The following is a 23,613-nucleotide window of genomic DNA, read 5'->3' as shown; positions in this document are numbered from 1 at the left end:
GAGATTTGATAAAGGCGTTCAAAATCATGAAGGGTCTGGACAGAGTAGATAGGGAGAAACTGTTCACAAAAGCAGAAGGATCCAGAACTGATTTAAAGGTGATTGGCAAAAGAAGCAACGGTGACATAAGGATAAACTTTTTATTACACAGCGAGTGGTTAGGATCTGGAATGCACTGCCTGAGAATGTGGTGGAGGCAGATTCAATTGAGGACTTCAAAAGAGAATTGGATTATTACCTGAAGGGGAAAAAAAATTGATGGGCTACAGGGAAAAGGCAGGGGAGTGGGACTAGGTGAGTTGCACTTGCAGAGGGCTGGCACAGACATGATGGGCCAAATGGCCTCCTTTTGTACTGTAACTATTCTATGATTTCCCTGTTGGAGTGATAGATCAAGACTGATTGAACATCAGCCACTGGCAAATCTCTAGGTTTTCTGAAGCCACCTTAGAGGTCCCTGGATGAGGCCAGATCCTTAAAGGAAGCTCTCATCAGCTAATGGGAGGAGACTCCCAATACACCAAGCATGAAAAGACAGTTCTGAAATTGCCAGCTCCAGGAACATCACACCCAGGATCTGGATGCAGTGCAGGAAGCACTTCAATGACTTTACAAGAGCAGCAGGATGAGTACACCTCTTCATGTTTGCATCTCTGGGGAACAGTCCTTTCCTCACTTGCCCAGTGCCATGAACAATTCCCTCCCATCCTTCACCATCCAGCACAAGGGCACAGTATACTGGTTCCATTACCATCAGAAACACACACTTGCCTCTACAACAAATGCTGTAAACCTAAAATATAAAGAGAGAACACTGGAAATACTCACGAGGTCAGGCAGCATCTGTGGAAAGAGAAACAGAGTTACCATTTCAGGTCTGTTACCTTTTGTCAGAACCTCTTTATTGTTCTCTTCCCAGCAGCCACCAACATCATTCTATTCCCACTTGCCACATTTGCACAATCACTAACTTCTCTCATGCCTCCTTCCTCACTTCACACCCCATAGACATGCTTTCCCCAACCTTGCTTTTTCTCAATCTCAGCATATGTACAACAAGCAGAAGCCACATACATCTGCATTCGCATTTGCAGGAGACATTCATTAACGTTCTCCTTCTCTGTTTCTGCAGGGCAAGACAATGCACAATGCAAGGGAGACGATTAAGGCCAGGAGAGGACCAGCCAACCTCATTGTTCTGTCAGAGCTAGAGAAACAAGCACTGGGCATCAGTGGTCCCTCCAGAGCTGTCAGAGCAGGATATTTTTTTTTTATTCATTCAGGGATGTGGGCGTCACTGGCCAGGCCAGCATTTATTGCCCATCCCTAATTGCCCTTGAGAAGGTGGTGGTGAGCTGCCATCTTGAACCTCTGCAGTCTATTTGGGGTAGGTATACCCACAGTGCTGTTTGGAAGGGAGTTCCAGGATTTTGACCCAGGGACAGTGAAGCAACGGCGATATAGTTCCAAGTCAGGATGGTGTATGACTTGGAGGGGAACTAGCAGGTGGTGGTGTTCCCATGCATTTGCTGCCCTTGTCCTTCGAGTTGGTAGAGGTCGCGGGTTTGGAAGGTGCTGTCTAAGGAGCCTTGGTGCGTTGCTGCAGTGCATCTTGTAGATGGTACATACTGCTGCCACTATGCGTCGGTGATGGACAGAGTGAATGTTTGTTGATGGGGTGCCAATCAAGTGGGCTGCTTTGTCCTGGGTGGTGTCGAGCTTCTTGAGTGTTGTTGGAGCTGCACCCATCCAGGCAAGTTGAGAGTATTCCATCACACTCCTGACTTGTGCCTTGTAGATGGTGGACAGGTTTTGGGGAGTCAGGAGGTGAGTTACTCGCCGCAGGATTCCTAGCTTCTGACCTGCTCTTGTAGCCACGGTATTTATATGGCGACTCCAGTTCAGTTTCTTGTCAATGGTAGCCCCTAGGATGTTGATAGAGGGGGATTCAGCGATGGTAATGCCGTTGAATGTCAAGGGAAGATGGTTAGATTCTCCCTTGTTGGAGATGGTCATTGCCTGGCACTTGTGTGGCGCAGATGTTACTTGCCACTTATCAGCCCAAGCCTGGATATTGTCCAGGTCTTGCTGCATATCTACACGGACTGCTTCAGTATCTGAGGAGTCACGAATGGTGCTAAACATTGTGCACCAGCTGAAGATGGTTAGGCCGAGGACACTACCCTGAGGAACTCCTGCACTGATGTCCTAGAGTTCAGATGATTGACCTCCAACAACCACAACCATCTCCCTTTGCGCTAGGTATGACTCCAGCCAGCAGAGGGTTTTCCCCCTGATTCCCATTGACCTCAGTTTTGCTAGGGCTCCTTGATGCCATACTCGGTCAAATGCTGTCTTGATGTCAAGGGCAGTCACTTTCACCTCACCTCTTGAGTTCAGCTCTTTTGTCCATGATTGAACCAAGGCTGTAATGAGGTCAGGAGCTGAGTGGCCCTGGCGGAACCCAACCTGAGCGTCACTGAGCAGGTTATTGCTAAGCAAGTGCCGCTTGATGGCACTGTTGATGACACCTTCCTTCACTTTACTGATGATTGAGAGTAGGCTGATGGGGCGGTAATTGGCCGGATTGGACTTGTCCTGCTTTTTGTGTACAGGACATACCTGGGCAATTTTCCCCATTGCAGGGTAGATGCCAGTGTTGTAGCTGTACTGGAACAGCTTGGCTAGGGGGGCGGCAAGTTCTGGAGCACAGGTCTTCAGTACTATTGCCGGAATATTGTCAGGGCCCATCGCTTTTGCAGTATCCAGTGCCTTCAGTCGTTTCTTGATATCATGCGGAGTGAATCGAATTGGCTGAAGTCTGGCATCTGTGATGCTGAGATCTTCAGGAGGAGGCCGAGATGGATCATCAACTCGGCACTTCTGGCTGAAGATTGTTGCAAATGCTTCAGCCTTATCTTCGCACTAATATGCTGGGCTCCCCCGTCATTGAGGATGGGGATATTTGTGGAGCCACCTCCTCCAGTTCGTTGTTTAATTGTCTACCACCATTCACGGCTGGATGTGGCAGCACTGCAGAGCTTCGATCTGATCCATTGGTTATGGGATCACTTAGCTCTGTCTATCGCATGCTGCCTACGCAGTTTGGCACACAGATAGTCCTGTGTTGTAGCTTCACCAGGTTGACACCTCATTTTGAGGTATGCCTGGTGCTGCTCCTGGCATGCCCTCCTGCACTCTTCATTGAACCAGGATTGGTCTCCTGGCTTAATGGTAATGGTAGAGTGGGGGTTATGCCAGGCCATGAGGTTACAGATTGTGGTTGAGTACAATTCTGCTGCTGCTGATGGCCCACAGCGCCTCATGGATGCCCAGTTTTGCATTACCAGATCGGTTTGAAATCTATCCCATTTGGCACGGTGGTAGTGCCACACAACACGATGGACGGTATCCTCAATGTGAAGGCGGGACTTCATCTCCACAAGGACTGTGCAGTGGTCACTCCTACCAATACAGTCATGGACAGAAGTATCTGCGGCAGGCAGATTGGTGAGGACTAAGTCAAGTTTGTTTTTCCCTTGTGTTGGTTCCCTCACCACCTGCCGCAGACCCAGTCTAGCAGCTATGTCCTTTAGGACTCGGCCAGCTCGGTCAGTAGTGGTGCTACCGAGCTACTCTTGGTGATGGACATTGAAGTCCCTCACCCAGAGTACATGTTGTGCCCTTGCCACCCTCAGTGCTTCCTCCAAGTGGTGTTCAACATGGAGGAGTACTGAGTCATCAGCTGAGAGAGGGTGGTAGGTGGTAATCAGTAGGAGGTTACCTTGCCCATGTTTGACCTGATGCCATGAGACTTCATGGGGTCCGGAGTCGATGTTGAAGACTCCCAGGGCAACTCCCTCCCTACTGTATACCACTGTGCCACCACCTCTGGTGGGTCTGTCCTGCCGGTGGGACAGGACATACCCGGGGATGGTGATGGCAGTGTCTGGGACATTGTCTGTAAGGTATGATTCCGTGAGTTTGACTATGTCAGGCTGTTGCTTGACTAGTCTGTGGGACAGCTCTCCCAACTTTGGCACAAACCCCCAGATGTTAGTAAGGAGGACTTTGCAGGGTCGACAGGGCTGGGTTTGCCGTTGTCGTTTCCAGTGCCTAGGTCGATGCCAGGTGGTCCGTCCGGTTTCATTCCTTTATATTGACTTCGTAGCGGTTAGGTACAACTGAGTGGCTTGCTAGGCCATTTCAGAGGGCATGTAAGAGTTAACCATATTGCTGTGGGTCTGGAGTCACATGTAGATCAGTCCAGGTAAGGACAGCAGATTTCCTTCCCTAAAGGACATTAGTGAACCAGATGGGTTTTTACAACAATCGACAATGGTTTCATGGCCATCATTAGACTAGCTTTTAATTCCAGATTTGTTAATTAAATTCAAATTCCACCTTCTGCTGTGGTGGGATTCGAACCCATGTCCCCAGAGAAATACCCTGGGTCTCTGGGTTACTAGTCCAGTGATAATACCACTACGCCAATGCCTACCACGTTTTGAGTAGAGGGGTTTCTTTGAACAGGGTCTCGCCATTACTTGCATCCTTGCATGTACCAAAGAACAACTCTGGTGGCTTTACTACATCGAGCTGCATTGCGATGCCTGACATCTGCTACTATTCAACCTTTGACTTCACTGAAAATATCGATCAGGAAAGATATAAAACAGGATGCAAATTCACTTGCACCTGTTTAACATTGACAAAGTCAAAATTACTCCTAATGTTCTTTAATGCAGAGTCAAAGGAATGGTGAAGAGATAATAAGGACTGTTAATGCTGGGAAGGTTTTATCTGACTTTTCAACTGAGGTGATAGAGCAGTATGTTACGGACTTATGAAGAGTGTCATCAGCCATGTGTGTAAGGAGCCATCTCCTGTCCCCAAAAAAATCTTCTGATTCTTCAGGGTGGCTGTATAGAACTTTTTAGTCTACTTATTCTGGTTCACACATGAAAATCACAGGAATAATGGAATACACTCAAAACACAAAGTCAGATATTAAACTTTGAGTTACTCCAGATATCTAAAAATCATACAATACAGTGACCTACCCTACTATGGACTACTTAACATTTATAATTACTTATTCCCAAAATATGAAGTCAGCGAAATACAATCACCCGAGAGCAGTCAACTTCAGATTGATACAGTTTCCGAGTGACTGACCAAGTCACTCGTTCCCCTGCAGTTGCAATACCAAAGTTTCTTTAGCAGTTTCCTTTATACCTTAATTTTAGGGAGGGACAAGACATCATACTGACAGTGGCTTATTCTCCAAATGGTATTTGCCTTAGGCCAAATGTCCAACCATATGCTGGCCCATTTGTTTGAGAAAGCCCGCCCTGGTGCTCTCCACCTTCCTTGGACATCCTTCAGTAATTTTCCATCATGTGACGAACAGCTGCAACAGTTGAGAGTCATGGATTGGTTGTGAGGCTCATCCATCGAGCTGGCCAACTTCCAAATAAAGTTGTTCTGCAGAAGAAGTCAACAGATCATTAGGTTCTGTGTTATCTCATTCTTGTAGGACTTCTCAAGGTTTTGTGGCTCATTAATTTGAACAGATATCTCCTTTAATCGGAATGTCTTTGTTCCTTCCTGATAGTGTTACCTGGTTCATGCCACAGAGCAGCCAGTTTAAATTAAAGACAAGAAATCCTTCTTTCAACACAGTTCATTGGTTATTTGCAGGATATGGCATGAGTATAGTCAAGCTTCCACATGGAGTTAAATTTTTGTAAAGCAATGTCTTACAGCAGGAGAAGTGGGGGGGATAAATGAATGTCACAGATTGAAGTTATTGTGTCAACTGTCACTGGAATTGGTGCAGACCTGCATTATCCATCTGTGGTGATCACACACTAATTGAACATTGATGGATTGAAAGGTCTTTCTGTTCAAATAAGCTGCTGGCCCATCTTCTGGTATCCTGATAGCTACACGAGTACAGTCTGTGATGCCCTGAATATAGGAGAAGCTGGTCACTGCAGCAAACCCTAGAGCGCTCTCATTCTGACCATTGGCATCCATTGAGACAGTAATATACTAGTTTGCTCTAGCAAGGAGGGCACTGGTGACCCATTTGAGGAAGCCGTGCATTGCAGACTGGGAGATGCAGGAGATGTCCCATTCTCGTCAGTCATCTGAAAGGAGCCTATAACAGAAGTGATAAAAGAGGTGGTGACTTTAACAGCTACTGGCAAATTATGACCCCCGGTGCAGCAATCAGCATGTCCTGCTAAGTGAGCAACAACCTACCTGGTGAAATATCGCCTCCTCCTGCACCACTCTGCAAAAATATCCAAGAAATTAACTCTGGGCATATACAGCTGGTTGGATGGATATAACCTTTTACAAGCAGCCCCACTCACCTTCTAACTAGCCCACCTGGTGCTTGTCCTGGGAGTTCACGTTGCTCTTCCTCCAACTATTTGGCCATCCATGGGAGTGACTGAAAAACAGTATCTATAAGTAATGAGAGCTTAATGAAGGTAGGTAAGAGGAGAAAAAATTAGAAAGAAGCAAACTGGAAGGTCAAAACTGCTTGATTGTACTCACGAAGGCACACGGATCATGATGGCCTATATGCTTGCAACTAACTGCCCCTTTAAATGCAGCATCCAGTCACATCAGTCAGTTTGTTAAGCATATTCCATTACAATATACTTAGCAGGTTTGCCACTGGGTGGGACATCTGACCCATCCAATTAAAATCACATCAGCATCCTAATGAAGTCATAGGACCCTGATTTAAATTTATTCACGAGGCAACTGCTTATTTCTGGCACTTGAGTCAGCTTCAGAATTAAAATTGGTGGTTGGTGGATTTCCAATAGGAATGCATGGGAAATCAATTTTCATGATTTTAATTGCTCATCCATGCCATTCCCCTCTCCAGGTTGGATTAAAGATGGGGCCATGATTTTTAGCACTCACGTTGCTACTTGAAAGGTGCTAGTACTGCACCAGTGCCGCAGTTAGAGGAGCCTAGAGTGTGTGATCAGACCCAGGGAATTTGCTTGTGCACATATGCGTGTTTTTAAATTAAATATTTGTGCTATCACAGTCTCTTTGAGCTGTTTCTATTGCTAATGCTTAAAGCAAAATAGTTGGAATTGATCGAGACTTGCCTTTAACTCATGGGTCTCCCTTTGAAGCAATTTTTGAAAGATAGAGATGTTATTTGCAACGTTGCAGTGTTCCAGACAGCATTACAACTTGTAAATACAGCCTATGGCCACAAGATGGCAAAATATAACGGCTTTCTATTCTCCAGTAGAGGGAAAGATTTAATTGAACGACCATGCAGCTAAGGTTAAGAAGGGTCACTGACCCGAAACGTTAACTCTGCTTCTCTTTTCACAGATGCTGCCAGACTTGCTGAGTGGTTCCAGCATTTCTTGTTTTTATTTCAGATTTCCAGCATCCGCAGTATTTTGCTTTTATTATTATGCAGCTAAGGTTCCCCAATTTCAAGTTTTACAGATATCTTTTATAGTCCTAGATTTTAGAATAATTGTTAAACTAACTTTTATTGATTCTAACTGCAATACTAACAGACTTGCTAGTTTACCCGGATTTCGCAAAAGCTCATAAGATTTGACACCAGGGTATCTTTGAAGTTCACGGTATAGCTCCAGGACTTTCTCCCATTTTTTTTCTTCAGTGCATCATCAAAAGGTAAGTTTATGCAAATTAGAATTGCTATTTTTAAAAATTCATATGCATCTTTTACTAAAATACATAATTCGTCAAATAATATGATGAAAAATGTTATTGTTGGGGTTGTTTTTTGCTGGTCTTCATTCAAATTTAATTCCCGAGATTTAATAAAACCCTGCATGACTCATTTCTGTACATTCTACATGCTGTCATAATGTAACCTCTTTAACTCTCCTATCTTGAAAAACATTTACAACAGAAAGCAACTGGTAAATGTAAACCAAAGTATTACCGAGCAAAGCACTGTAAAGTGAATGCCTTGTAAATATTACGTTTATTTTTTTTTAACTTTTTCTAATGGTTAATTGGATAGAAAGACGTTTACTTACATCTACTGTCAAACTGAGTTCCAGTATTACAGAAGTACTCCACAATAAACTTATAATTCAGTGTATTAATAATTATCAGTAATAAACCAAACAAATCAGATGGATGGAATGTTGTATCAATTAAATGTGATTAAAACCAAGATTAACTAAGGAAAAAAAAATTGTGATTAGTTACGTTCTTTTTTTGTCATTTGACAGCCCTAATTGAAATAAAAATGCATTTTATCAGGACTTTTTAGAATAATCAATTTGAAGTATTTCTACATCCATGTACATCATTCATTCTGTGACTGAATGTGAGTTAAAACAACTTGTTTAAATGTTATAAAATTCCTTTTGCAGGAAGATGTTGGAATTTTCTCCTGTTCACAATACATTTTTACCTTAAATTAGGGTACATTTTGGATGTTGTGGGAAAAAAAGTCTGCATGACATCCTCAATCACAGGATTTTGTGACTTAGTATTTAATCTGGCATCACATACTAAGTAAACCAATCAACAAATTGTTGAAAACTAGCCTACCAAGTGGGTTACATGGGCATGACCATTTCTAGTCCACAGTTACCAATAATCTCCCTCTTCCACTGATTTTTGTCTGTGTAAAAATTGATGGCCCCAGCATCATGTGCAAATGGAGGCCTGCCTCCTGCTCATAAGCATTCCCCATATTGCCACAAAACAGAAGCTGGTAAATTGACATTATTCTTCTAAACACAGCAAAATGGCCAAATTCACAGCCACTCAAGAAATGGCAGAGTAAAGAGAGGAGCAATGGTCAATGGATGGTCACAATATCACTATTTATCATTCAATATGCCACAAATCAACTTACATAAAAGTCATAAGTGGGACTGTCATAACTCACCACCACCTTCGAGGGCAATTAGGAATGGGCAACAAATGCTGGCATTGCCAGCAACACTTGCATCCCATGAAAGAATTTTTAAAAATTTGGATAAAAAGACCTAATTTTATCATCGGACCAACTGTTTCTGCTCACATTAGAGACAGGCAGAATTCCATTTGTTCCCTCCTTACATTACCAGGCTGATTACAGAAGGTCCAGAGAGGAAGTGAAAAAGCAGATAAGAGAAGCAAAGAGAGTATGAAAAGAGACTGGCAGCTAACAAAGAGAATCCCAAAGTTTTCTATAGACATACAAATAGTAAAAGGGTGGTAAAAGGAGGAGTTGGGCCGATTAGGGACCATAAAGGGGAGACAGAAGGCATAGTTGAGGTATTAAATGAATACTTTGCATCTGTCTTTAACAAGGAAGAAGATGCTACCCAGGCAATGTTGAAAGAGGAGGTAATTCAGACATTAGAAGGGTTTAAAATTGATAAGGAGGATGTATTAGATAGGCTGTCTGTACTTAAAGTGGATAAAACCACCAGGACCAGATGAGATGCATCCAAGGATACTGAGGGAAGTGAGGGTGGAAATTACCAAGGCACTGGCCATAATTTTTCAGTCTTCCTTAGACTTGGGGGTGGTGCGAGAGGACTGGAGACTTGCAAATGTTGTACCCTTGTTCAAAAAATGGTGCAAAGACAAGCCCAGCAACTACAGGCCAGCCGGTTTAACGTCAGTGATGGGGACACTCCTAGAAAAAATAATTCGGGACAAAATTAATAATCACATGGACAAATGTGGGTCAATTAAAGAAAGCCTGCATGGATTTCCTAAGGGAAAATCATGTTTAATTAACTTGCTGGAGTTTTTTGAGGAGGTAACAGAGGACATTGCAGTTGATGTGGTGTACATGGACTTCGAGAGGTGTTTGACACAGTGCCACACAACAGACTTGCGAGCAAAGTTATAGCTCATGGAATAAAAGGGACAGTAGCAACAAGGATACAGAATTGGCTGAGTGACAGGAAGCAGAGAATAGTTGTCAATGGGTTTTTTTTTCAGCCTGGAGGAAGGTTTGTAGTGGAGTTCCCCAGGAGTCAGTGTTGGGACCCTTGCTTTTCCTGATATATATTAATGATCTAGACCTTGGTGTACAGGGCACAATTTCAAAGTTTGCAGATGATATGAAACTTGGAAGCATTGTGAACTGTGAGGGGGATAGTGTAGAACTTCAAAAGGACATGGACAAGTTGGCGGAATTGGCGGATAGGTGGCAGATGAAGTTCAATGCAGAGAAATGTGAAGTCATTCATTTGGTAGGAGGAACATGGAGAAACAATATAAAATTAAGGGTACAATTCTAAAGGGGTGCAGGAGCAGAGGGACCTGGGTGCATATGTGCATAAGTCATTGAAGGTGGCAGGGCAGGTTGAGAGAGCAGTTAATAAAGCATACAGTATCCTGGGCTTTATTAATAGGGGCATAGAGTACAAGAGCAAGGAAGTTGTGTTGAACTTATATAAGACACTAGTTCGGCCTCAGCTGGAATATTGCGTCCAATTCTGGGTGCCGCTCTTTAGGAAACATGTGAGGGCATTGGAGAGAGTACACAAAAGATTTCCGAGAATGGTTCCAGGAATGAGGAACTTCAGTTATGAAGATAGATTGGAGATGTTAGGACTGTTTCCCTTGGAGAAGAGAAGGCTGAGAGGAGATTTGATAGAGGTATTCAAAATCATGAGGGGTCTGGACACAGTAGATAGGGAGAAACAGTTCCCACTTGTGAAAGGGTTGAGAATGAGAGGGCACAGATTTAAAGTAATTGGTAAAAGAAGCAAAAGCGAGTGATTAAGGTCTGGAATGTGCTGCCCGAGAGTGTGGTGGAGGCAGATTCAATCGAAGCATTCAAAGGGAATTAGACTGTTGAAAAGGAAGAATGTGCAGGGTTACAGGGAGAAGGTGGGGGAATGGCACTAACTGAATTGCTATTTCAGAGAGCTAGTGCAGACAAGATGGGTCGAATGGCGTCCTTCAGCACTGTAAGAATTCTATGATTCTGTGATTCTGTAATGTTGCCACCGAATCTCCCACATGAACTCCACAGCCAATTCAACTCACCCAAATCTCAGGCATGTGTCTGCAAAGCATGCTGATGAAAGCCAACTAATCAGAGTGCTATCTTTTTGAATCTTGCCAGAATGATCATATTTCCACTTACAATGGTTGCTTCTGATTTAAAACGCTGCAGAGCCAAGACAGATGAACCTCATAGCATCTGAAGAAGTTAATTGAAAAAATAGCAAATCTGGTGTGTCTTGATAGGGATTAGTAGAAGAATTAAAAAAGCCATCCAGTAAATACAAGGCCTACGTGCTATTCCTCCTTCAAGGAATCTGCAAACAGAACAGACGCTCTTTTTCTCTCATGTTGCTATTTGAGTCACATTTATATTCTGTTCCAACAATTGTATTCAAAGGTATTTCAAAGTATGAAAATACAGTTTAAAAAAATGGAAATGCAACTTCAAACACATTAATCCCGCAACGAATTTTGATGTCATGCAGCACAAAAACTGTGCCCCTCATATCTTGGTCACGGCTCCGCATTGGACTTTCTAGGAGCTGAAAGATCTGATTGCCAACAAAAAAGGCAGCAGAGTGGTGAAGTTCCACATCTGCAATTTTCCATATTGAATTTTCTGATCTTCCCACTGTTGCTCAACTTGGAGTCGACTATTTTTTGCCAGAATGCAGACTACACTAGATAATTTATCAACACTCTAGATAACTGTGCAGTTTTCACCACTGATCAAATTCAGTCTTAAAGATGCAAATTCAGAATGTTTAAAGACACTTTGCATTCTGTTGCTGTGGAGAAGAAATTACAGACCCAATTAAAACATAATTGAGAATCTGACCACCTTTAGCCTTTCACTAGATTAAAAATCTTCCTAAATCCAATCAACATGTCCCACAAACTTTATCCATAGTAAAATAAATAAATATAAATCAAAGTGCATTTAACAGCGCCGCATGGAGTATTGAACTGACCTCATTAATTAAGCTTTTGATGAAATGCAATAGCAATTGTGGCAGCACTTGACCAAGCTTGTCAGGAGGTGATTACTGATGTTTGGAAAAGTATGTTAGATGTTTGCTTCCTTAGGCCACTGAGGATGACATTGACTTCTTGGATAGAGGTTAAAGGGAGACAGCTAGTTGTATTCATGATATAGACCCCAATCTTGATGGCCGGTTGCTTCAGCGGATGAGGCGGGGGCCGAAAATTTTCACTCCTGCCCCCCAAAGAGCAGGATGGTGGTAACGGTGGGGGGAGGGGGGGAATAAAATGGTGTGGGAGGCTTGGGGGCCCTTCCCGACCCGCTCCCACCTCCGCCACCATTTTACCCGGGGCGAAGGCGGGAAATGACCCACCCTCCCCAGGCCAATCAAGGTCCTTAAGTGGCCAGTTTATGGCCACTTAAGGGCCTCCGCCCGTCACTATGGGAATTTTACCATTGGCAGGCGGGCGTCCCAGGCCTGAGAAAAGCCACCTGTTAAAAGTAGGTGGCTTTCTGACAGCCTGGGAGTGGTGCCCTCCTAATCAGGCACCCTGTGCCCAATGGAGGGCTGCTCCCAATGCCCCAACCAACGCCCAATACGCCCCCCCCCCCCCATTCGACCGCCCTTGCCTCGCCGGGGCCCAACCGATCACCCCCGGCGAGGCCCCAAAAACGTACCTTTTCCCGGAGCCATCCTTACTGTCTCTGCAGCTATCTCTTTTAGAATCCTAGGATGTTGGCCATCGGGTCCCAGGGATTTGTCATCTTAATCCCTTAAGTTTCAGCAATACTTTGTCTCTGCTGATACTAATTGCCTGAACTTCTTCACTCTTTGTAGCCCCTAGGTTATCCTCTATTTCTTGCATGCAACTTGTGCCTTCTACTGTGAAGACAGTCACACAGTATTTGTTCACTGCTTCTGCCATTTCCTCATAATTTCTCCTGTCTCTGCTTCTAAGAGTAAAGCAGTTGATGAGGTCTACACGGACTTCAGTAAGGCTTTTGATAAGGTGCTGCATGGGATTCAGGGCAATCTGGCAAATTGGATCCAAAGTTGGCTTAGTGGCAGGAAGTGGTGATGATCGAGGGTTGTTTTTGCGAGTGGAAGCCTGTGACCAGTGGTGTACCACAGGAATCGGTGCTGGGACCCTTGCTGTTTGTAGTGTACATTAAGGATTTGGACGTGAATATAGGAGGTATGTATGATTAGTAAGTTTGCAGATGACATGAAAATTGGTGGTGTCGTAAGTAGTGAGGAGGAAATCCTTAGATACAGGATGATATAGATGGGCTGGTAAGATGGGCAGAACAGTAGCAAATGGAATTTAATCCTGAGAAGTGTGAGGTGATGCATTTTGGGAGGACTAACAAGGCAAGGGAATATATAATGGATGGTAGGACCCTCGGAAATACAGAGGGTCAGAGGGACCTTGGTGTATTTGTCCATGGATCACTGAAGGCAGCAGCACAGGTAGACAAGGTGCTTAGGAAGGCATATAGGATACTTGCCATATGAAGAGAGACTGGAAAGGCTAGGGTTGTTTTCCTTAGAGCAGAGAAGGCTGAGGGGGGTCATGATTGAGGTATACAAAATTATGAGGGGCATTGATAGGTTAGATAGGAAGAGACTTTTTCCCTTAGCAGAGGGGTCAATAACCAGGGAGCATAGATTTAAGGTGAGGGGAAGGAGGTTTAGAGGGGATTTGAGGAAAAAAAATTTCACCCAGAGGGTGGTGGGAATCTGGAACACACTACCTGAAGAATTGGTAGAGGCAGGAACTCTCACAACATTTAAGAAGTATTTAAATGAGCACTTGAAACATCAAGCACACAAGGCTACGGGCCAAGTGCTGGAAAATGGGATTCGAATAGTTAGGTGCTTGATGGCCGGCACAGACACGATGGGCCGAAGGGCCTGTTTCTGTGCTGTATAACTCTGTGTCTGTGTCCTCTTCTTGAAGCTGGGTTGCAGTCCCAGCAGTAGCCACCGCTCCTGGTGGTACTGCTGGGACTAAGAGCTGCCAGCCCGCTGATTGGCCAGCAGCTGCATTAGGGGGGACTTCCTGCCTCAATGAGGTGGAAGTCCCACCTCAGACCAATTAAGGGCCTGGGAGCCGTAAGATGTGGTCTGGATCCCCAGGCCCAGCAGAGGCAGGATCGCCACTGACTTTTCGGTCAGTGGACGCCTCCTGTCTAAGATTAAAATTCCGGCCGGAGTCTCAGTTTGGAAACCCCGAAGTCTAAGTTTTCCCAGATGCTCTGGAGGTTTGACTCCACAGCGTGTGGATTATTTTCATTGGTTCCCCACCCAGAAGTCAGCTTGATTGACAGGCTTGGTTTCCAGTTGGGCAGGAAGCAGTCCATAGCAGGCCACAGCCCCAGGTATGGAGCCTGCAGCTGCTATTGGGAGCATGAGGTAGGTCCAATCCATGACCCTGAATCGTTGTTGTATGGGGATGTGGAGGGGGGCGGTGTGTTCCGATGGTGGAGGGGCATTTGGGTGGCAGAGAAAAGCGCATTTGCTCCTCCACAAGTAGTGCTGGGGACTAGGCACTTCCCTTCTCCATGAAGCTATCTTCACCTCCCTTCAGCCTCCGGCTTTCCTAAGGTCTGGGAAACTGGCCAGCCAGGGCTAAACCTGCACATTAGGTTAAATCTGAAGCTGCCAGCATCTTTAAAACATTTAAATTGCCAACCCGTCTCCTGGGAGTAGGCTGGCTGCTCACTCCTTGTCCTGTCTCCATTAAACCAGAGGTGGATAGGGTTGGAAGCAGATTGGGGTGAGGTTTGATATTTTTAGGGTGAGATTCTAGCAGTGATTGATTAAGAAACACAAGGGTTCAAAATATTTTTTAAAAATTAGAAAATGTTGGAAATACACAGCAGCTCAGCAAACATCTAGAAAAGTAAGTAGGTTACTATTTTGTAGGGAACCCTCCACGTTTTGATTATTCTTTTCCAGCTGTCGAGTGAGCATTTCTAGTCATTTCTATTTTTATATTTGTTTTTAAGATACCTGGGTAGCTCTGTACCTTACTGTACTCTCCCAGTCATAGCCATAAGAATATACCAGAGTAAAATTGTACACCTCTCCATTAAAAACACTACCTCATAATGTTGCATTTCTTACTATTCTGCTTTGCTTGGTGACATAAAATGAAGGAATGTTAAAATCAACCCCCACCACCCCACCTCCCCCCCCCCCCCCCCCCACCGCCCCATGTAGTTTTACTCTGAATAAACAACTGAAACAGGACAACAAAGGATGGGACTGATTTTTTTTTGCATTTCATTCGAGAGATTACAATCTGAAGAACATTCTGACACACATTTTGGAACTGCCACATTTGATTTTGAGGAAGTTTGTGCAATTTGAAAGATTGCTTCATGTGTCACATGTTCTGCTATAGCTCAGTGAGTACATTATTTTAAAAATATGGCACTGAAGACATATTTTGGGACAATAGGGGAATTCAACCCTCACAAAGAGGACCGGTGTATTTATAAATAAAGGTTACACATTTGGCTTTAAGTTAACAAAATCGGAAATCAGGATAAAGTGAATTTTTTCCTAACCCTGTTGGGGTGAATGTGTTTGTGGTGGTGTTTAACCAATGTTGCCCACGAGACCCCAGTACTTTGGACTATTCTGAATTAAATGCAATTCTGGACTCATTATGCCTCAACTAAGAATGAACTTGCGCTCTGAGTTGCATTTTGTGGAAGGAAGCAGTTACCAAATGAGTCTATTGCAAATTATGTTCTTGAGTTAAAGAAACGTTCTTGTCACTGTGGTTATGGTGCCAACTTACAAGTAAACCTTGTAGACAAGTTGTTGGAGGTCTGAAGAACAGTAAAGTCCAGGCCTAGCTTTTGAGTAAAGGCAATAAACTGACGTGGAAGGTGGCCTGCAATGAGGCCACAAGCATGGAAATGGCAGGAAGAGGTAGTGGCAGATTGCAAGGAAATTCTTTTTCTGAGCCAGCAGGGGAACTCCACTGGATTTCAGCAGGAACCAGGCCACGGCAGCCAGGTTTGCAGTCTGAATCAGAAATTTAGATGCTATCGTTGCCATGGTAGCCACCAACCATCCAAATGCTCCCATTTCCAGTCAAAGTGCTATGCCTGTGGGAAAGTTGATCAAATCTAGGGGGCATGCAGGAGTAGAGGAAACAGTAATGCTCCAGATTTCAGTAAAGCTCCAGGTCGCAGCAATACACCAGGTTGAGATTGCGGTAGACCTAGAGCTAGATCAGGCTCCTGGAAGTCCTCGAATGTGCATATGGTAGATATGGAAACAGAAGTTGATTTTATCCAGCAGGAAAATCAAGAGTTGTACTCGATCACAGAGCAAGGAAAACAGAAGTTGAGAGAAAAGGGGCTGAAGATATAATTCCAGCGCCCACAATAAAAATTAAAATCGGAGGTTCACAACTTGCGTTCGTCCTCGATACAGCTGCAGCAGTGCCGGTTATCGCGGAAGAAGAGTGCAAGAAGTCCCTAGGTCACATTCCATAATGAAAAACTGGTGTGAAGCTGACTAGTTAGTTATTCCAATAACAGTATTCCAGTATTAGGTGAAGTGAGTGTTAAGGTGGAATACAATGATGCAACCCATTACTTGCCTTTGGTAGTAGTAGGATGTTTTTGTTAAAGCCATACTGGTGTTAAGGAAAGATAATTTTTTACATGTTAATTTCTCTGCAAGTATTGGTTATATATGTTTTAGTTGTGATTACACTAACAAGCGTGTAACACAACCTGTTAAATTTCAGGGTTTTCTTTCATTCGTTCATGAAATGTGGGTGTCGTTGGCCTTGAGAAGGGTGGTGAGCTGCCTTCTTGACCTGCTGCAGTGCTTGGGCTGTAGGTACACCCACGGTGCTGTTAGAAAGGGAGTTCTGTATTCTGGAAAATTATATACAAGTACCATTTTACATTTCATGTACAAAAAAAATAAGTGGAGAAGGAGAGTGGTATATTGCAATATCTTTTGTATACTGCCTCTCTGCTGCCCTCTCTGGGAGATGTAAATAAAAGTTTCCAACATGCTGCTCCCAATAAAGACCTCATGTAGTTTTACTCTGAATGCACAACAATTGTGTTTTATATAACTATTCAGTCAGAAATTTGAAAATAAAGGCGAAAAAATGTCAATATAGCCACAACAGATGATCAGAAGGCAGTGCTAAATTCAAAAATATAAAATCATTGTAGGTAACAATATTTTTTGAGTAATAAGAGCATTTCACAACATTCAAAAAGACTTACATTCATACATAGCTTTTCAAGACCCCAGGATCTTCCAGAGCACGTTACAACCAATGAAGTACTTTTGAAGTGTAATTAGTGTTGTAATGTAGGAAGCTTTGCAGCCAATTTGCATAAAGCAAGGTTCCACAAACAACAATGTGATAATAACCAGATAATTTTGTGATGTTGGTTGAGGAATTGATATTGGCCAGGACAGTGGGGAGAGCTCCCAAGCTGTTCTTCAAATTCAAAATATTGGCATGGGATCTTTTACCTTCACTTGAGAGGGTCTCTGTCTAACGCCTCAGCTAAAAGATGCACATCTGATAGTGCAGCACTCCCTCAGTACTGCACTGGAGTGCCTGCCTAAATTTTATGCTCAAATCTCTGGAGTGGGATTACGTGCTGAGGCTCTATTTGTCCTCAGTATTACGGAGTATGGGTCCGGTCATGTTGCCATGGAGTGCTGTTCAGTTGGACCATGCCGTACCACCTGTCCGTCGTAGAAAGGTTTGTACAGAAGTTGGTACCATTGACCACAAGTCCATTGGCAGTAGTCCACACATAACATCCTTGAGACAATGCAGGAAAAGGAGATGGTGGATCCTGTCAGATGGTTCCCCGAGCAAACTGTCAAACTCATTTGGCAGAATGCCTCATCACCAGAACATTTGAGCAAGCACCAAGATGTAGCTTGGTTGGTGGTGAGAAGGGCCCTCACCATCAGCCCTTCCTGCACTCCCAGAAGCTCACTGCCTGAGCACGCTGCCCTCAAAGCAGGTGCGGTGGGGAAGAGACCATCGCCCACCTCCTTCTGGAATGTTCCTTTGCAAAGCAAGTCTGGAAAGAAATGCAGCTCCGTAACGCAGGACCCAGTGCTCTGTAGGCTGTTCCCAGGGATGCATACCAAAATTAACATCAACTGCTGCTGGAGGACCATCAACTCGGTGAGAGACGCACTTTGGTCTGCCTGAAATTTGCTGGTCTTCCAGTGCAAAGAGATGTCCACGACCGAGTGTTGCAGACTGATGCATTCCAAGGTCCAGGATTACATGCTGTGGGACGCATTGTAGCTTGGGGTAGCTGCTGCAAAGGCTCAATGGGGAAAGGCCACTGTGTAAGGCCCTCTCGCCATAGCGAACCAAGGGGCTGGAACCTGTGTAAAATCTCTCAGGCTGTAGGCACCAGAAAATGTTTATTGTGTAATGTCAATGTACATTGTAAATATAACCTGAAATGACAAGCGTACTGAGGTACCTCATGTACTGCATTGAAAGATACTGATCTGTATTGCACTTTGTAATGTCCAATTTGAATTATGTAATGTATTTTTACAAATTTTTATAAATAACGTATATTTTTGGGAAAAAAAGATTTGAACCCAATGGCTGGGATTTTACAGGAAAAAAGCAGACAGTGAAGGTTGGGGGTGGGGGGGGTGGGGGGGCGCGGTGGCAGGAGAGCCGTAAGATCTGGGATGCAATTTCATGAGCTACGGACGGCAAGTCGTGTGGGGATTCAGCTCGAGTTTGGAAAACAAGGAATTAAACAGTAATTTAGATAATTAAGGAGGCAATTGAAACTGGTTTTACAGGCCCCTCCAAATTTTTCGAGTAGTGCAGGGGCATTACAGGGGTCAGAGCCTCGACAGATTTTAAAGGGCGGCAATGGAGCAGCCACTGTTAGTGTTGCGACACTCAGCAAATGTGCAGTGAGGTGTTTCACTTTCAATGCAAGGAAGGAGTAGGACAATCATTTATTTAGGGTCGAGGCCCCCTTGAGGCATTGTTCCTCCTGTCAGGGCCTTACTGGAGAGGGGCCCAAGAATGGGGTGGTCTGGATAGAGTTTCAGCACCCACTGGAAAGGTGCCCCTGTTACAGCAGCAGGGCTCTGGTGGCATGGGCATCGTGCAGGCTGATTGAGGTCCTTGTCTGGAGGCTGAAGGGCTCTGGTTGCTGACTGAAGATTGTGGTTGCAGGCTTCCTGCTCCCACAGCTTGATACAGGGCTCGGGTGCTGCTGCAAGCATTTCCTTCTGCATCAGCTGGCGATGCAGCCATCGCCACAATGCCCACCTCCAGCCACTCAGTGGCTGGCCACCATGCCTGCTAGCTGGCACAAGATTCCAATGGGAACGGGAATCGGAGAGGGAGGGCCTTCGCCACCTGCTTCCAGTTCCACCTTCCCTTTCCTGCTGAGTCCCATGAAATCCTGGCCAAACTTTCTGACTGAGAGGCAGCAGCTGACATGCCATGAACCATTTGCAAAGGGCATTTTACAAAGCTTCTAACTAAAAACTAAAAAAAAAAGGTGAAGCACTTATTAGACAACTGTTGCTTTAATAATAATGCATTGGATGCTTTGTTTTTTGACATTGAGCTGATGCAACATAACCACAGTAAAAGAAGTTTACAAAGGCTTGCTTTATGTCAATATGTATTCAGTTGACAGAAGTGGCTGGCTACAGCTGTAAACTATGCACTCAATCTAAGTATGTTCAGTCTATAGTGTATCAGCATGTTTACATGTACTCCAGATATCAAACATTTTTACTCATTAACCAAATGCAACAGAATCTCACAGGGTCAAGTTAATGTGGAGCATTTATGTGTATTCTTAAAGTAATTGAAGTTAAACAAGTGAAAGAAATGCATTTAACTCTACTAAATAACCCAGATTTTACCAAATCATTTCATAACACTTTCCTTCAAACAAAGAAAATGGAAAAACAAGTCAGCAGTGCCTACAGACAGATGTCTGTGATCGTAGCATCTGATTATCAGAACTTCCCTGCAGATTAATTACACTGATTGCCCTTGTAACAGGAGACTGCTCAACCTGACAGCAGTCTGCACTATTTTTAAAAACATACAGCATTCTCATAAAACTGGAGAGTCAACAATCCATTATGTGACTAAAAAGGAGTACACGTTCTTTAGTGTTACAATGGACTGGGAAGGAACAATGTAATGCTTAGTAGTGGATATTTTTCAATATTATCGGATCTCCAGTGCTGTTGGTTATAGTGCATCAGAGGTTACTATATTAGGGCAAAGTGTTAGGATAGGGCAGTAGGACAGGGTGCAGATTTTGCTGAAAGTACTTGGAAATACATTTCTCAGTGCGGTGCATTTTAAAATGGTTCCCAGAAAATAAATCAATTGCAGCAGATAGCTATATAAATAAATTTGTTCCCTCCCATATTATGGTTAGGCAAATAAATAGATTTGTAAATTTCAGGGAGAGAACAGCATCTCAGGATCACATGGCACGCAATCTTTGGTACAGAAGAGTGATGTTGGGGATGGTTAGGTTTGGTAAGAATACTGGGGTGGGGGGGGTGGGGGTGCAGGGCGGTGGGGGGGCGGTGCGGTGTGGGGCGGGGGGATGCAGAAGCGCCGGGCATCTAAACCCTGGCCTGCACATAAACATAGAAACATAGAAAATAGGAGCAGGAGTAGGCCATTCGGCTCTTCGAGCCTGCTCCGCCATTCATTATGATCATGGCCGATCATCCAACTCAGTAACCTGTTCCCGCTTTCGCCCCATACCCTTTGATCCCTTTAGACCCAAAAGCTATATCTAACTCCTTCTTGAAAACATACAATGTTTTGGCCTCAACTGCTTTCTGTGGTAGCAAATTCCACAGGCTCACCTGGGTGAAGAAATTTCTCCTCATCTCAGTCCTGAAAGGTTTACCCCGTATCCTTAGACTATGACCCCCGGTTCTGAACTCCCCCACCATCAGGAACATCCTACATCAACCATGTCAAGTCCTGTTCGAATTTTATAGGTTTCTATGAGATCCCCCCCTCACTCTTCTGAACTCCAGCGAATATAATCCTAACCGACTCAATCTCTCCTCATACGTCAGTCCCACCATCCCAGGAATCAGTCTGGTAAACCTTCACTGCACTCCCTCTATAGCAAGAACATCCTTCCTCAGATAAGGAGACCAAAACTGCACACAATATTCCAGGTGTGGCCTCACCAAGGCCCTGTATAATTGCAGCAAGACATCCCTGCTCCTGTAGGGATGCAGGAGCATCCTCTCACTATGAAGGCCAACATACCATTTGCCTTTTTTACTGCCTGTTGCATCTGCATGCTTACCTTCAGTGACTGGTGTATGAGAACACCCAGGTCTCGCTGCACATTCCCCTCTCTCAGTTTAAAGCTGTTCAGATAATAATCTGCCTTCCTGCTTTTGTTACCAAAGTGGATAACCTCACATTTATCCACATTATACTGCATCTGCCATGCATTAGCTCACTCACTCAACTTGTCCAAATCACCCTGAAGCCTTTCTGCATCCTCCTCACAGCTCACCCTCCCACCCAGTTTTCTGTCATCTGCAAATTTGGAGATATTACATTTAGTTCCCTCATCTAAATCATTAATGTATATTGTGAATAGCTGGGGTCCTAGCACCGATCTCTGCGATACCCCACTCGTCACTGCCTGCCTTTCAGAAAAAGACCCATTTATCTCTAATATTTGTTTCCTGTCTGCCAACTAATTTTCTATCCATCGCAATATACTACCCCCAATCCTATGCATTTTAATTTTACATGCTAATCTCTTATGTGGGACTTTGTCGAAAGCCTTCTGACAGTCCAAATAAACCACATCCACTGGATCCCCCTCATCAACTCTACGAGTTACATCCTTGAAGAATTCTTGTAGATTTGTCAAGTATGATTTCCCTTTCGTAAATCCATGCTGACTCTGCCTGATTCTACCACTGTTCGCCAAGTGCTCTGCTATAAAATCTTTGATAATGGACTCTAGAATTTTCCCCACTACTGACGTCAGGCTGACTCGTCTATAATTCCCTGCTTTCTCTCTACCTCCCTTTTTAAATAGTGGGGTTACATTAGCTATCCTCCAATCTGTAGGAACTGTTCCAGAGTCTATAGAATCTTGGAAGATGACCACAAATGAATGCACTATTTCTAGGGCCACTTCCTTAAGTACTCTGGGATGCATACCATCAGGCCCTGGGGCTTTATCGGCCTTCAATCCCATCAATTTCCCAACACCATTTCTCTACTAATACTGATTTCTTTCAGTTCCTCTCTCTTACTAAGCCCTGTGTTCCCCAGCATTTCTGGTATGATATTTGTGTCCTCCTTTGTGAAGACAGAACCAAAGTATGCATTTAGTTGGTCAGCCATTTCTTTATTCCCCATAATAAATTCCCTTGTTTCTGACTGTAAGGGACCTACATTTGTCTTCACCAATCTTTTTCTCTTCACATACCTATAGAAACTTTTACAGTCTACATTTCAAGTAAAAACCAAACCAGAGTAATACTCTTGAGGTATGGTGACACCTGGACAAGGGGAGGACTGAACATAAATTGCATGAACAAGTGTTTTTATATTGTCTGTACAATGTTTCCAGCCAAAAATTACCTCACAAAAGTTCAAAATTTTAGACTTTACATTGCTTTCATATTTTTACATATACAGAAACAAATTCATACATACCTTCAAATAATGATTTTCTGGCTTTGTACCTCCAAAACGTTCTGGCAATGGTGGCAGAGGATGGGTGGGTTTATAAACAGAAAATCCTGGCACATTCTGTGAGTGGTCAATTTTGCTGTCAATCATTAAAAATGCTGCAACATATAGGCATAGCAGCATTGTTGGAGATGCAGTATGCTACTTTACACAGTTGCTTCATAAAGTTAACAGTCATAACTCTCATGTTTAATGAACTCAAGCCCTGGGTGACTCAGAGGCACAGGGAATGAACCATGTGATTGGATGTTTTTATTCTATTTGCTACATGTTTATTAAGTTTTGTACCTAGACAGCTGTGATTTATTGACATTGTCTGAAAATGATATTTGAACTATTCAGTTGAAAGTGCGGTGTACATTTTCAACTGTAATACTTTGTAAGCAAAACATTTTTAAGGTGTGGTATCTAATGGTCTGACAGACAGCCTTGTCAAGCTGTTTGTACATGTAGGAGGTTAAGAAATAGTTACACAATATGCAATCTGCACAGATCTCTTTAGCAACATCGGGACTCTGTACTTAAAACTAAAGAGAGAAATTATTAATCAAGTAAATCACCAGTGGCTGTGAATGAATGAGGTCAATTTTAGCAAGGGTGAACATGTTGGTTTGGGAGTAGGTGGGGAGTGAAATCCAGGAAAAACGTGAGGGCATCAGGATGTCAGTTCCAACGCACCGACTTCTGCATTTCACTCCAGCACGTTAGGCTACAAGGGCACAACCACTGCATGTGGTGCAGCTTGGAAATTTCCATGTGTTAATCACTCAATTAGAGCAACATTAATGTGGATTTTATGGTTTAACTGGCTCCACAGGTTTCTGGGGCTTCCTGGAATGTGCCAGTGAAAGCAAA

At 43.8% G+C, this 23,613-nt stretch overlaps 1 long non-coding RNA gene across 1 annotated transcript; it reads right to left on the bottom strand.

Moving 5' to 3' along the window:
- Positions 1 to 4,492: 4,492 nt before the first annotated feature.
- LOC137374895 (uncharacterized) lies at positions 4,493 to 22,842 on the bottom strand. Its single transcript, XR_010975912.1, has 3 exons — positions 22,723 to 22,842; positions 6,384 to 6,463; positions 4,493 to 6,166 (listed from the first exon to the last, which is right to left on the bottom strand). It is a non-coding gene; the product is annotated as an uncharacterized lncRNA (long non-coding RNA).
- Between the last annotated feature and the right edge of the window lie 771 nt (positions 22,843 to 23,613).

Source organism: Heterodontus francisci, chromosome 11, assembly GCF_036365525.1.
Source record: "Heterodontus francisci isolate sHetFra1 chromosome 11, sHetFra1.hap1, whole genome shotgun sequence".
Taxonomy (NCBI): Eukaryota; Metazoa; Chordata; class Chondrichthyes; order Heterodontiformes; family Heterodontidae; genus Heterodontus; species Heterodontus francisci.
The sequence above is the reverse complement of the archived record's forward strand: the minus strand, read 5'-3'. Positions and strand labels throughout refer to the sequence as shown.